Here is an 11755-nt window from a genome sequence, read left to right on the forward strand (position 1 = left end):
TAATTATAAGCACAATGGACTCTGGTGGCTATTGTTAAATGCCATTGATGCACTGGAAAAATCAGTGAAAGACTAGGAGGGTTAATTACCTATTGAAGGCGAAGTGTGAAAGTGAGAGGACCTTTTTAACTGTATACAAAGAAAAATCTGAAATTAGTCCCAGGACTTTATTCAATGAGAAGCAGAGCTCTAGAGCTCAGTTCCCTTCTGTGTCATTATCGGAACTCTGGAAAGAAGGGAGTAGAAGCCTGATTCTTGAGATGTAGATAGATGGTTTAATGGTCTAGAATATCTTACAACCCCATGTCTCTTGTGTTCTGGAGGAACACTTCTTCAGATTACAGTAGGTTGCTACTGCCTTGCTTCAAGAACGTGCAGAGGCCTCCTTGTTTTAATGCAGCCTATCCTCGCTCACCTTCAACACCTCTGTCCTCTCCAGACTAATAATTAAGATCAAATTACAACATAACCTAATGAGGAAGTGCTGGATCTGCTAAGGGGCTGTAGAATCCAGCCGGGCTGTACTGGCAGGAACCAGGAGAGCATTGATCAGGGTGCTGAACCAAGGAGTCAGTGAGTCTTGATATGAGAATGGATGAAGTAAAGTTATTGACTCCGAGAACTCTCCCTTGAGGGGATTCAGCAGTCTGTCAGGGAGTCAGAAGATTGTGAAAACTCATTGCTAGAAGGAAGCCAGGGAACACAAGTTAAAGAAGAAAGCCTGGGACTGCAACGGCATAAAATGAAAGAAGGAAGGAGAGCACGCAAGAGATGTATGTGCTGCAGTCTGGCTGGGCGAAATAACCAGGGGGCGAGTGACAAGGAACTTGTGAAGGTTGATACAGCGGGAGCCGCTTAATTGTAGGACAGTAGAGGTATATATACACTTAACTGATTATACACAGCTTGTTTCAATTAACATCCAGATACATCAATTGGTCATTAAGGAATCCTCATCATCTTAATAATTACACACAGTTTAACTTAATGGACATAATCTAGACACAGCAGTCAACCATTAAGGAATCTCTATCATCTTAATGGCTCGCTGGCATTACTTCTCGAACCACTCCTCTTGGTAAAGTGCCAGGCGCCATCTTGACTTGTTTACAGACCTTAACAGTATGGACCCCTGGATGTATATAATATGCATGGCCAAGACACCCACAGCTGTCTATGTTCTGTGAGAGAACTGATATAAAATAGATCTGCAAGTAAGAGGACCCCAGTGTTGTTCAAGAAGCTCAGTGTAATTTTCTTCTGTAGGTTATGGCTGATGGGAGGAGAAGATGTTGCTATAGGTTTGGCTATTTGAGGCCATGGGATTGATTGGATCCTGAAATAGTGAAGATGAGAAGTGATTTATGTACCTTGAATTCACCATTATAATAATAAATATAACTAATAATAGAATTCATTATTATCATTATATTATTAATATGATTATCATTATTCCCCATGTTATATGGCTACTTAGTGACTTAAAGCATCTTTATGGCCCAATGTAGATGGAGAAACTTCGGGGCGATATAATTAAAGCATATTTTTTCAGAGATCCATATGAAAAATATGTTCAATATAGCCATAGACCTACCTAGTACCTGTGTCAAAGCTTCCAGGAAGAAATAGTGAATAATTAGATCCCCCACCCAAAATTCATGTCTCCATGGAATGTCAGAATGTGGATTTATTTGGAAATAGGGTCACTCTGTTCAGATGCATCCACTGTATAAAAACCAAAAAAATCAAACATAGCTTGACTGTCAACCAGTCTCAGTGACAGTTAACTTCCACGACTTCTCTGTAACTATCTCATTTGTTTATTGTGTTCATATTTTTATTGTCCTACAGTTGGATAACTTTCTCATTCACTTTAGGAAAACAGTATTGAAAAATCAAATGAGAATTATATGGGAAAATATAACATCAAATCCCAACCTTTTCATAGGCCTACCATATAGTCCATTCATGTACACCTACCAGGAGTTACACACACATGTTTCAGACACCTGTGTACCTACACACACACACACACACACACACACACACACACACAATCTAAAGAATGAGGGAACACTGTGGAGATTTAAACTTTGGTTGTTTTGCCCTGAATTTGGCTGCAAACGTGTGTGTAAAAATGTCAAAATATATTTGGTATTTGCTATTCACAAAATCAGCCAAGAGCATGGAAGGCTTATGATTTTTGCCTGGTTATATAGTCATTGTTTAGTCTACAAATTTGAAGTTAAATATAGCTTCATTTTCCTTTACAGGCAAAAATACTATTGTTGCTTTCAAATCTGGCATGGTAGTGAATATTACTCCCACAGGAAAGATAGTTTCATAAGATAAATAAATAAATAAATAAATAAATAAATAAATAAATAAATAAATAAAAATTTTAAAGCACACTGAAGGATAAGGAACAGATGTAAATAACATCAGAAATCAGTACAGCTATGAAAGAAATTTCCTACTTGGGTCAGATATAAACAAAGAAAATATTATAGGCATAGAAATTCACAGAACAATTAATAAGATATTATATATGAAAAACAATAACTATATAACCTGTTTTCCTATGAGGAAATTATAAATTTTATAATGCCATGCCTGCATCATGGAGCTGAGTCCCATATCTGTATCACAGTTAAAAGGACCCATTCTAAGTATCACAAGTAATTTCAAAATACATACATTTCACATGACCAATCTTCAATTGCCCATGAGCAGTCCTTGGCATGATTTTGGGCTATGCTATGATATTTATTTTTGAGTGTACTTTTCATATAATAACATTTGTATATAGTATAACTAATACAATGTGAAATTTTCCATTACTTTATATGACAGACAGAAGGCGAAAAGAACAATTTTATAGAGAGCGGAATGACTTTCAGATTTAATTTAATGGGTTGATTCATATTTGTGTATTGCTTAAAGAAATTAAATGGGTATATGTGATCTTCAGCAAGATCATCTGACATCAAATTTGATTTTCCTTCCAAAGCCCATTTCCCTTGCACAATACGGCTGTGATCTTACTCTTCATTTACATCCACTAAAGTCATGCTTCATACTCAAGATGCTTTGTGTTCTCTCTTCCCCTCAACATTCCCTCCTGTTCCCCACCATAGCAGCCCTGTGCATTCTTGAAAGGCAACGGTGGCTCTAGACCAGGTACTCTGTAAGTATTTTAGTCACCTTTCTCACTGCTGTGACCAGAACAATTGTAGAGGAGGAAAAGTTGATTTGTGGGCTCACGGTTTCACAGTCTAAGTCCATAGAAGGTCGGCTCCATTCCTTGGGGCTTGAGGTGGGCCAGGACATCATGGTGGAAGAGTGGAGCAGAGGAAAACAGCTCACATTGCGATCTGGAAGCAAAGAGAGAGAGACTCCACTGGCCAGATACAGATGTATATCAAAGCCACGCCCCAATCCCACCTCCTCCATCCACACCCTAGCACTTCAGTTACCACAGTGTTAAACCTTATCAGGGGATTAAATCACTGATTGGGTTAAGAATCTCACAACCCAATCACTTCTCTTCTGACCCTTCTTGTATTGTCTAACACTTGCGCTTTTGGGGGGACATCTTACATCCAAATCATAAAGGTAGAAGACACAAAGGAAAATCAAGGAGACTTGATCCTCTAATAATAACTAAAGAAGAACAGAGGGAGAGAAAGCACTAAACCTGCATTGCTTTCCATTGCTATCATTTAAACCATATAAATTGCCATTTTAGTTGGTTGAAAATGATTGAATATTGGCCGGTTAGTATGATTCAGCTTAGTACAACAAGATGCCCAAGGAGTAAAGAACGAGTCACATCTTTGGTCTTATACATGAGAGGACAAAGAGTCCACCTGATCAATTGGACTTTTTCTTTTGTCTTTCCACGGGTGGTCATCTGAGCCTTGCAAAAATTTCTGAAGCTAGTCATCCCACTAGTAAGTCTTCCCATAGCTCACCCCTTCCAGAGACTCTCCACTGAAGGTAGAGACTTGTCCCATCAGGTTCCCAATCAATGTCTTGCTCATTCTGTAAACCCACTTGGGGACCCAACTGACACCCACACTGATCCTCCTGCTCAAAACCATGCTTCCAATGTTTTCTACGACTCATTCTAAAACCTTTATTTGTATTATTTGTCAAAACATTTTCATCATTTGCAAAAACAAAAACTGGGTTCCAAAAAATTGATGGTTTCCTATTGTGTTTTTAACTTTATTTATTTCATCATGAAATACTATGATCATGTTTCAATGTCCATGCACGATGTTTGTGGCTAAGCTGAGAAATGAAACTTAGTGGTGTCCTGAACTTTATCACTTTGGGAATAAAGCAGGACTATTGCCATTTTCAGCTTAGAATTGGTTAATAATAGCAAGAGTCTTGGAAATATGTGCTAAACTTCTTCCACACATGCCTAATAATTCTAGAGAGATTATTCCTGGGGGGGGGGGAATTACCTTCATCATTGGGCTTGCAAGAAAACAAACAGAAGTGGATTAATGTAATTGCTTAATCAACAACATTCAGCCAAAAGCCTCCAAGAGTGTAAAATTAATCATCTTATTATAAGATTCATTAAAAAGTAACAGGCAGGGTGAGAGCACCGAACAGCTGGGAATAATTTTGTTCCATTAAAAATAAAAATAAATACACCTCGGAAAACACTATTTTGACATTATTTTGCTCCATGCCTTGTCTTAAAAACAAGCGTTGTGTTCACTCATGCACTGCAGAGCACCGTGATTGTCTTTCCAGTCACCTGAAGTTTGTGAGTGACAAGAGTCACAACACTGATCCTTCTCAGCCACACACCTCTATCCCAAAAGAACCCCTTAGCCCTGGTTAATGGTCAGGAAAAGTGTGAAAACCTTTATTATTCTTGACTCTACATGGATTATATTTTCAATACACTATTTTATAGCTTATAGAATTCTAGTTAGCAATTTATGCATTAAGGTTTAAAAATAGAGAACTTATTTTCCAAACATGATTAAGTTGTTAAAAATGATGTATTGTTCGCTGGGAGGAGGGGAAAGTAAAAAAAAAAAAAAAGAAGAAGAAGAAAGAAAGGAACAATGTTAGAAAGGTGTCAGTTTTTACATCCTCTGACATTTGAATAATCATTATTAAACTGCCATTATCTGTAGTGTCTTGAAGACAATCAAATATGGAAGCATTTCAGGGAACTGTTTTCTGCCATTCCCAATGATTCATCCTTGTTCTGGGATGTTAGATCATTTTAATTCAACTTTAAGGTGTTTGTTCTAATAGGGTTTTCACAAAAAATGCTTCTGTTTTGTCCTTTAATTCAATGTGCATGATCAATGTTCACTAGTCTTGGGGACTACTGGGTTTTGCTAGTCACAAGTCTCTGAGGATGGTGGGTCTACAAGAGTTTTCAAGGCTGGGAGTGTTGCTCCATGGTAGAGCGCTTGCCTAAAGCATGCACAAGGTTCTGGGTTTTATCCCAAGTATTGTAGAAAAAAAATCAACCAATACATAAAAAACAAAGAAGAGAATTGGCATTGATATAAACACGAATGACTTCCAATCTAGACCTTTACACCTGCTTATATTACTGATTGGGGTTGCTTACACATGATGTTATGGGTGCTAACAGTACCAACAACCAGTTCTCAGTTTAGCAAAGATGTAGGTACTGGGAACTGAGCTAAGAACTTTTTCATGTTACCACAGCTTTCTTCCCAATTACTGGCTTTAAAAAGTTCTCCCATCTCTCTATAATAATTTATCTTAGACTCTCAGTTTACATCTCCCACTCAGCAAGACCAAAGCTTAGAATGTTGCCAAGGACCATCTTTTTTTTTTTTCTTCAAACATTTCCCTTGAGCATTTCCCTCACCCCTGCCAAATGGTTTTGCAAATATTCCTTCAACATAAAAGAGGGGAAAAAAATCTCCTACTGAGGAATAACATTTTCCATATTGTTACATTATTTGGCAGGTTAATTTGAATTGTTATGGCAACGGTCCTCAGATATAATTAGAATCACCTGAAAAACTTGAAAAACATATTTTCCTGGGACCCCACCTGGACTTACTGCTACAGAGCCTGCAAGGATGGATGAGAACCTTCAAATATGTTTCATCTGGGAGAAGCCAAATTAGGAAACCACTGGTCTAGGGTGATTAGCTTTGTTAGAGACCTATGGCTTCTATTTACCAATATTCTGCCAAAAATCGTTGGGCAGGATCCCAGGATTTGGCCACACGGAGAACAAAGTGATGCTCCATCTCTTCATCTTCCATTTCCAATTATTTCCTGGTGTACATTAAAACGAGACAAAATGTAAGATAAAACAAGTATTTTTCAACCTGCTGATAGGTAGTTCAGGAAATGCTTATATAGTGCCTCTTCCTCCATCCCCACACGGTCTCCTTAGTGGGTGTGTTGAACACCACAGAAGGCCGGGACCAATCCTCCAGCTACTAATAAGAGAGCCATTGTGTTGCTGCACCTGTGAAGCAGCAGGTAAATGAACAGTGGTGCAATAAAGTTTTCACATTTTGATTTCCTTAAAATAAGTGTAAGAAATATATATATCTTTGAAAATGCTGTATAAAGTGTGTTAAAGCTTTCACATCATTTCTGCCAATCTTAAAATTGGAGGGAAACAGTTGGATCTAGAGCTGAAAGGCAAAAAGATAATACTTGTATCAAGTTTAAAATCAACATCTTAGTCAATCAGAAAGTGGCATTTGATTATCTCCTACTGGATTTTTTTTTGTGTGTGTGTGTGTGTGTATGTGTGTGTGTGGTCCTGGGGTTTGAACCGAGTACCTTGTGCATTCAAAGCAAACACTCCACCAATTGAGCTATATCCCCAGCCTTCCTACTGGATACTTAATATTTGATAATAAATGCTGTGCTGGTGAAGATAAATTAGGTGCTGAATAGAAACAATAGACAAATATACCAGGGTATGAATTGTGTTGATAAATCATTCATACAATGTATGTCATGGGGTAAATAGGAGTCAAACTGAGGTTATATTTATTTAATTGATGATTAGTGATATCCGATGAAGTAAAATTTTCATTTTTAGTATATGTGAATTGAAATACACTGAGATTTTAAATCCCTGGTTTGCATGTTGTGTTTCTATTTGGAGCATGAAGAGTGTGTCATTCAGAGCTACTGCCTTTATAACAAGCAGGATGTTAACAATTCCATATTTTTAATGTTTTCACATTACTTAATTGTTCATAATAACTTGCACATACCTAGTACTTTATGCTTTGTAAAATGTTTTTACATTGCTTTTTGCATTATTGCAATGTGCATCTTTTATTTACAGATTAATGTATTTACTATAATCTTTAAATCTACACACTTCTTATTGTGATAAAAGGTGATTGTTTTCTCTTTGAAAACTTTGTTCAAACCTCATTACAATCCAAGACATTTTAAAATCAAGTATACATGGAATGATTTCAGTTGCATCTCAAAACACCACAGTTGAGTTTGAAAGGGGGCTTCTCTTTTACTCATTTAAATAACAATAAAATTTCACCAGAATTAGAAGTTAAGCTTTGGGACTTGAGTGCCTTTCCCAGTGGATTGTAATGCTGCTAAGATGATTGCATGCCAAAAGGTACCCTTATTTTTGACAAGGAGAAAGTACTCATTCTATATCAAAGCACAAATACAAGCTACAGAAGAATGCATTGATGTACAGAATGGTCTTATTCTAGAAAGAATTTTGAAGAGGAAAACAACACATTTAGTTTCCCACTGTCCCTCTTTCAGGGCATCTCATGGTAACTATGGCATGGTGAGACATGTGGTCCAGGCTGAGCAATCTCCATCCTTTCCATTTCTTTGTTTGCAGAAGAACATTACCTACCCAGTACCCCGGGATAATATGTAGCCTGTGCAACACGCCAAACTGTGCCTGTTTCTCTCAACTTGGTGGTGACAGCTTCCAGCTGGTCACCTGATCAATCATACCTGTCATTGGTCTCCATGTCTGAGGCATGATTGCTTTTGTTTGTTTGTTTTCTTAGCTCGCTCCACTGCTTTACTGGCAGGTTTTCTTGCTTGTCCATTAAAAGCAAAATGTGAAAGTAGCAAACTGTGCCATCTGGGAGAAACGGGAAGGTCTGGCACATCTCACTGGCCTTGATTACATCAAAGCTCCCGGAGGCTGGAGACATTTGCCTATGGCAGACTCGTGTTGATTGTAGTTGGTCCTAATTGAAGGAGGAGAGCTGGTGTGCAGTGTTTGCTTTCTATTTTGTTTGGCTTTGTTTTGTTTTGCAGGGATCTTTATAACTTTAGCATGAGGAGCGTAATCAGAAAATTAGGATATCTTTGAAAAGATTCCCCCTGTAATGAAATATTTGTCTATTTCGACCATTCAAATGAATACTTGAATCCCCTCAGAGAGAGAGCCAGACTTTTGCAAAATTTAAGGGCTTTCTTTGGCTCCTGAAAGAAAAGCATTACAGTTTACATTTATTTATTTATTTGGTGATCTATGTAAGATGTGACATAAAACCCTTCTCTGTTTAGCCTTTTTCTTTTTGACCCTAAAAATGCAAAGTTTAATAGCAAGGGCTTTTCCATCAGTGCTCAGAGTGAAGGTAGCATGCAGCAACAGCTGTCCCCCTCAAACACACAGAATCGTGGCTCTTTAGATCATCATTAGCAAGGAACTCTGAAGAAGTCATTCATGTATAAACCTCTTTGGTTTCTTTCTTTTCTTATCTGTTTAGATATCAGACCAACTTCCTAAAAGTTAGGTTTTCCCTTTCCACTACCACCTCAGAATTCTATATGATTTGATTCCTGTGTCTGCAGAAACAAAGGAGAAAGATTGATGTCTACCCAGTTCCCACAACATTTTTGAAGACCAAGGAGACATATCAGGTGAGGGGGAAATTTTTTAAAAAAAATTATAAGGTGGTATTTAGCATGTTGCACAGGCACAGGTATACCAATGGTCAAGAGTAAATTCAAAGGCAAAGACGGAGCATCCATGGAATCATCCCTAAGGAGCAGAATTTTGGTGTCCATTATGCATATTGCTTTAAAGATGCAGAAAGGGCATGTATGCAATGCAAGTCCTCTCTGTTCCAGAGAGAGAAACACAACACCCCAGGAAATGAGGTTCTTGCTGTGTTTTCTAGGATCATCCGTAACACCTGCGGTGTTCAAAATAACAGATCTGAGGGACAAGGCACACCTGATAGCATCCTTCTGCCATACCTGAAAGGGAAAAATCAAACTGAGTTACAAGCATAGGCTCAGCAAAATATAATGCATAAGATATAATGCTTATCTCAAAATATAATGCATAAGAATGAAACTGACCAAACTGTGCTGTTATGTTGTGTGCCTGTACACCTATGTAACAATGAATTCCACTTTTATGTCTAATTATGTTTTTAAAAAATCTTAACACAGAAGGTAAAATTTGGCAGTTTCCTAGCTGCTACACCATTTATGAAATAAGTCTCAATAGGATTTGTCCTAGGACACTATTTTAAACCTACTTTTTACACTTTTATAGGTTAAAAACTTTTAGGAAAAAACCAACCAACAAACAATGAGCCCACACTCAGAGAATTGAATCAATATTATAACCTTTTCAAAAAAAATTATTGGTACATTATAATTATACCTATAAGTAGGACTTGGGGTTACATATTCATACATGAACCCAATGTCATTTTGTCAAGTTTATTCCCCAGTACCTCTGCTTCAATAATGTTAATATATATATATATATATATATATATATATATATATATATATATACACACACACATTGCTTGCAGTACTGTGAATGAATCACCACAACATAGGTTTCTTGAACTGGATTAGGATAAGTGTGTGTAAAACTTCATAGGCACACCCATCACAGGAAGAAGGGATGTTGTTGCATAGAGCTACAGGAAGGAGGGAGGAAGAAAAAAAGTCCTCACAAAAACAAAGAGCTTATTTTCTTAATATGAAATTTCTGCACGATGAAGAGGGTAGCCATAAAGGTCTTAGTAACTTCTGATAAGAGAGTACCATAATCAGAGATCAGGCAGCGGGTGGAATGGAGGCAGAGATGGTTAAGTGTTGGACATAAAATGGATTTATTTAGGCAACAAGTTGTATCAAAATTCCTTTCACTTTCTTAGAGAAGGAATGACTATATGAGACTAATGGTGTCTCATAAAGCTTTCTGTGAACACATTTAGGATTTGTTTTATTTTGTTTTGGATGTGATTTTATTCTCCAAGTTCTCAGCCAGCCAAATCTGTGCTTTATCTTCTTGCTTTGGTATAATGCCTGAGCAGGGCCTTTCAAAATAGCTTCCTGTCTGGCTTGTTTAAAACATACCTCTTCACTCTCTCGGAGCTGAGCTAAAGGGAGGATATGAAGTCAACAAGTTTAAGGTGAAAATAAATAACCATCCAGTTCAAACAAACCACTTGCCTCAGTCAATAGTTCTGGCCCAAGTTCAGTGGTCCCCAACAAAGTTTCTTAGCTATCTTCTTATCAGACTTCTTAAAGGTTAACTCTTCGGAGATTATCTTGTTTTGAAGTTTCAAACATCATGCATGCTAAAATGACTCAGGAATTATCATGTATTGATGATTCATGATGTTCTTCTGGAAAACGAAAACTTTAGGCATCTAATCAATAAAATAATTTTGAGTCTTTGAACTGGTTCCAGGTCAATTTTTCTTGGCAGTTTTTTGGCTTCCTGGATTAAACTGACCCAAACCATGAATAATGATCTCAAATTGCACAATATACAGAAACCATCTGTTCGATAGGAACAAGAGGGTGATGTCATGGGGCCATTTCTAATCTCATTTTAATGTCCTGCCAGTGCTGATGTCACTGGCTTGGCAAGATATTGGCAGAGTCTAACTTGTTAAGGATGAGTAGGTTCAAGACGGAAATTGTATCCCTTGGTGGAGGACTTCTCGTGTTTTCTGAATTGGAGATAGACTAATAAGAAATTGCAAGCGCCAAGCGTGGAATTAAGAGTGTGTGTTCCGCAGTAATGACTTAAGTATTAGAAGCTCACAAAAGTATTCCAGCCGCATCTGGGTTTGCCAGGGAACAAAATCCCTGGTCTTCAGAGAGGGAAGATGTTGCAGAACTTTCCCTAGGAATAAAATACAATTGAAACCAAAAGAAGATGGGAAGGAGTTGTTATTGCTTAGGGGTCCAGAGGAAAATGAGGAAGTCAAGAGTCTGTAAGATAGATTAATGATGTCTAAACAACAGAGTGCTGCATGTGGGAAACATGAGGTAATTGTCCATCCTCTACCCTGGCGGATTAATTCTTTTATGAGTCACATCATCACTTCCATCACAACAACATGAGATGGAGAGCTTAGAGAAATCTCAGGAGAGTACAACAAAAATGATGAAAGGGTTAGATTTTCATTCCTGAAATAAACTGTTGAGAAACTTGAAGCCTTGTTGGTGAGGTGGGTGGCAGAGGGACACAGAGGGCACAGATCATGGGAATCACTGCAGAAAAGATTGCCTAGGCAACAAGAATGCTCCAATGCTTCCTCTTTTAAGGTGAGGGTTTGTGTGAATTACCAGTGTGAAGGAAATCGTGTTGCCTTTCTGCATTTACACTGCTGGTATTTTCTGGATTAGAGTTAGACGAATGAAAAATGTCAACAGAATGTTAAGTGTGTGCTCCACAGTAATTGTTTAAGTATTAAAAGTTCACAAACGCAACCCTGTCTGCTTG

Source organism: Urocitellus parryii, chromosome 7, assembly GCF_045843805.1.
Source record: "Urocitellus parryii isolate mUroPar1 chromosome 7, mUroPar1.hap1, whole genome shotgun sequence".
In the NCBI taxonomy this organism is placed as follows: Eukaryota; Metazoa; Chordata; class Mammalia; order Rodentia; family Sciuridae; genus Urocitellus; species Urocitellus parryii.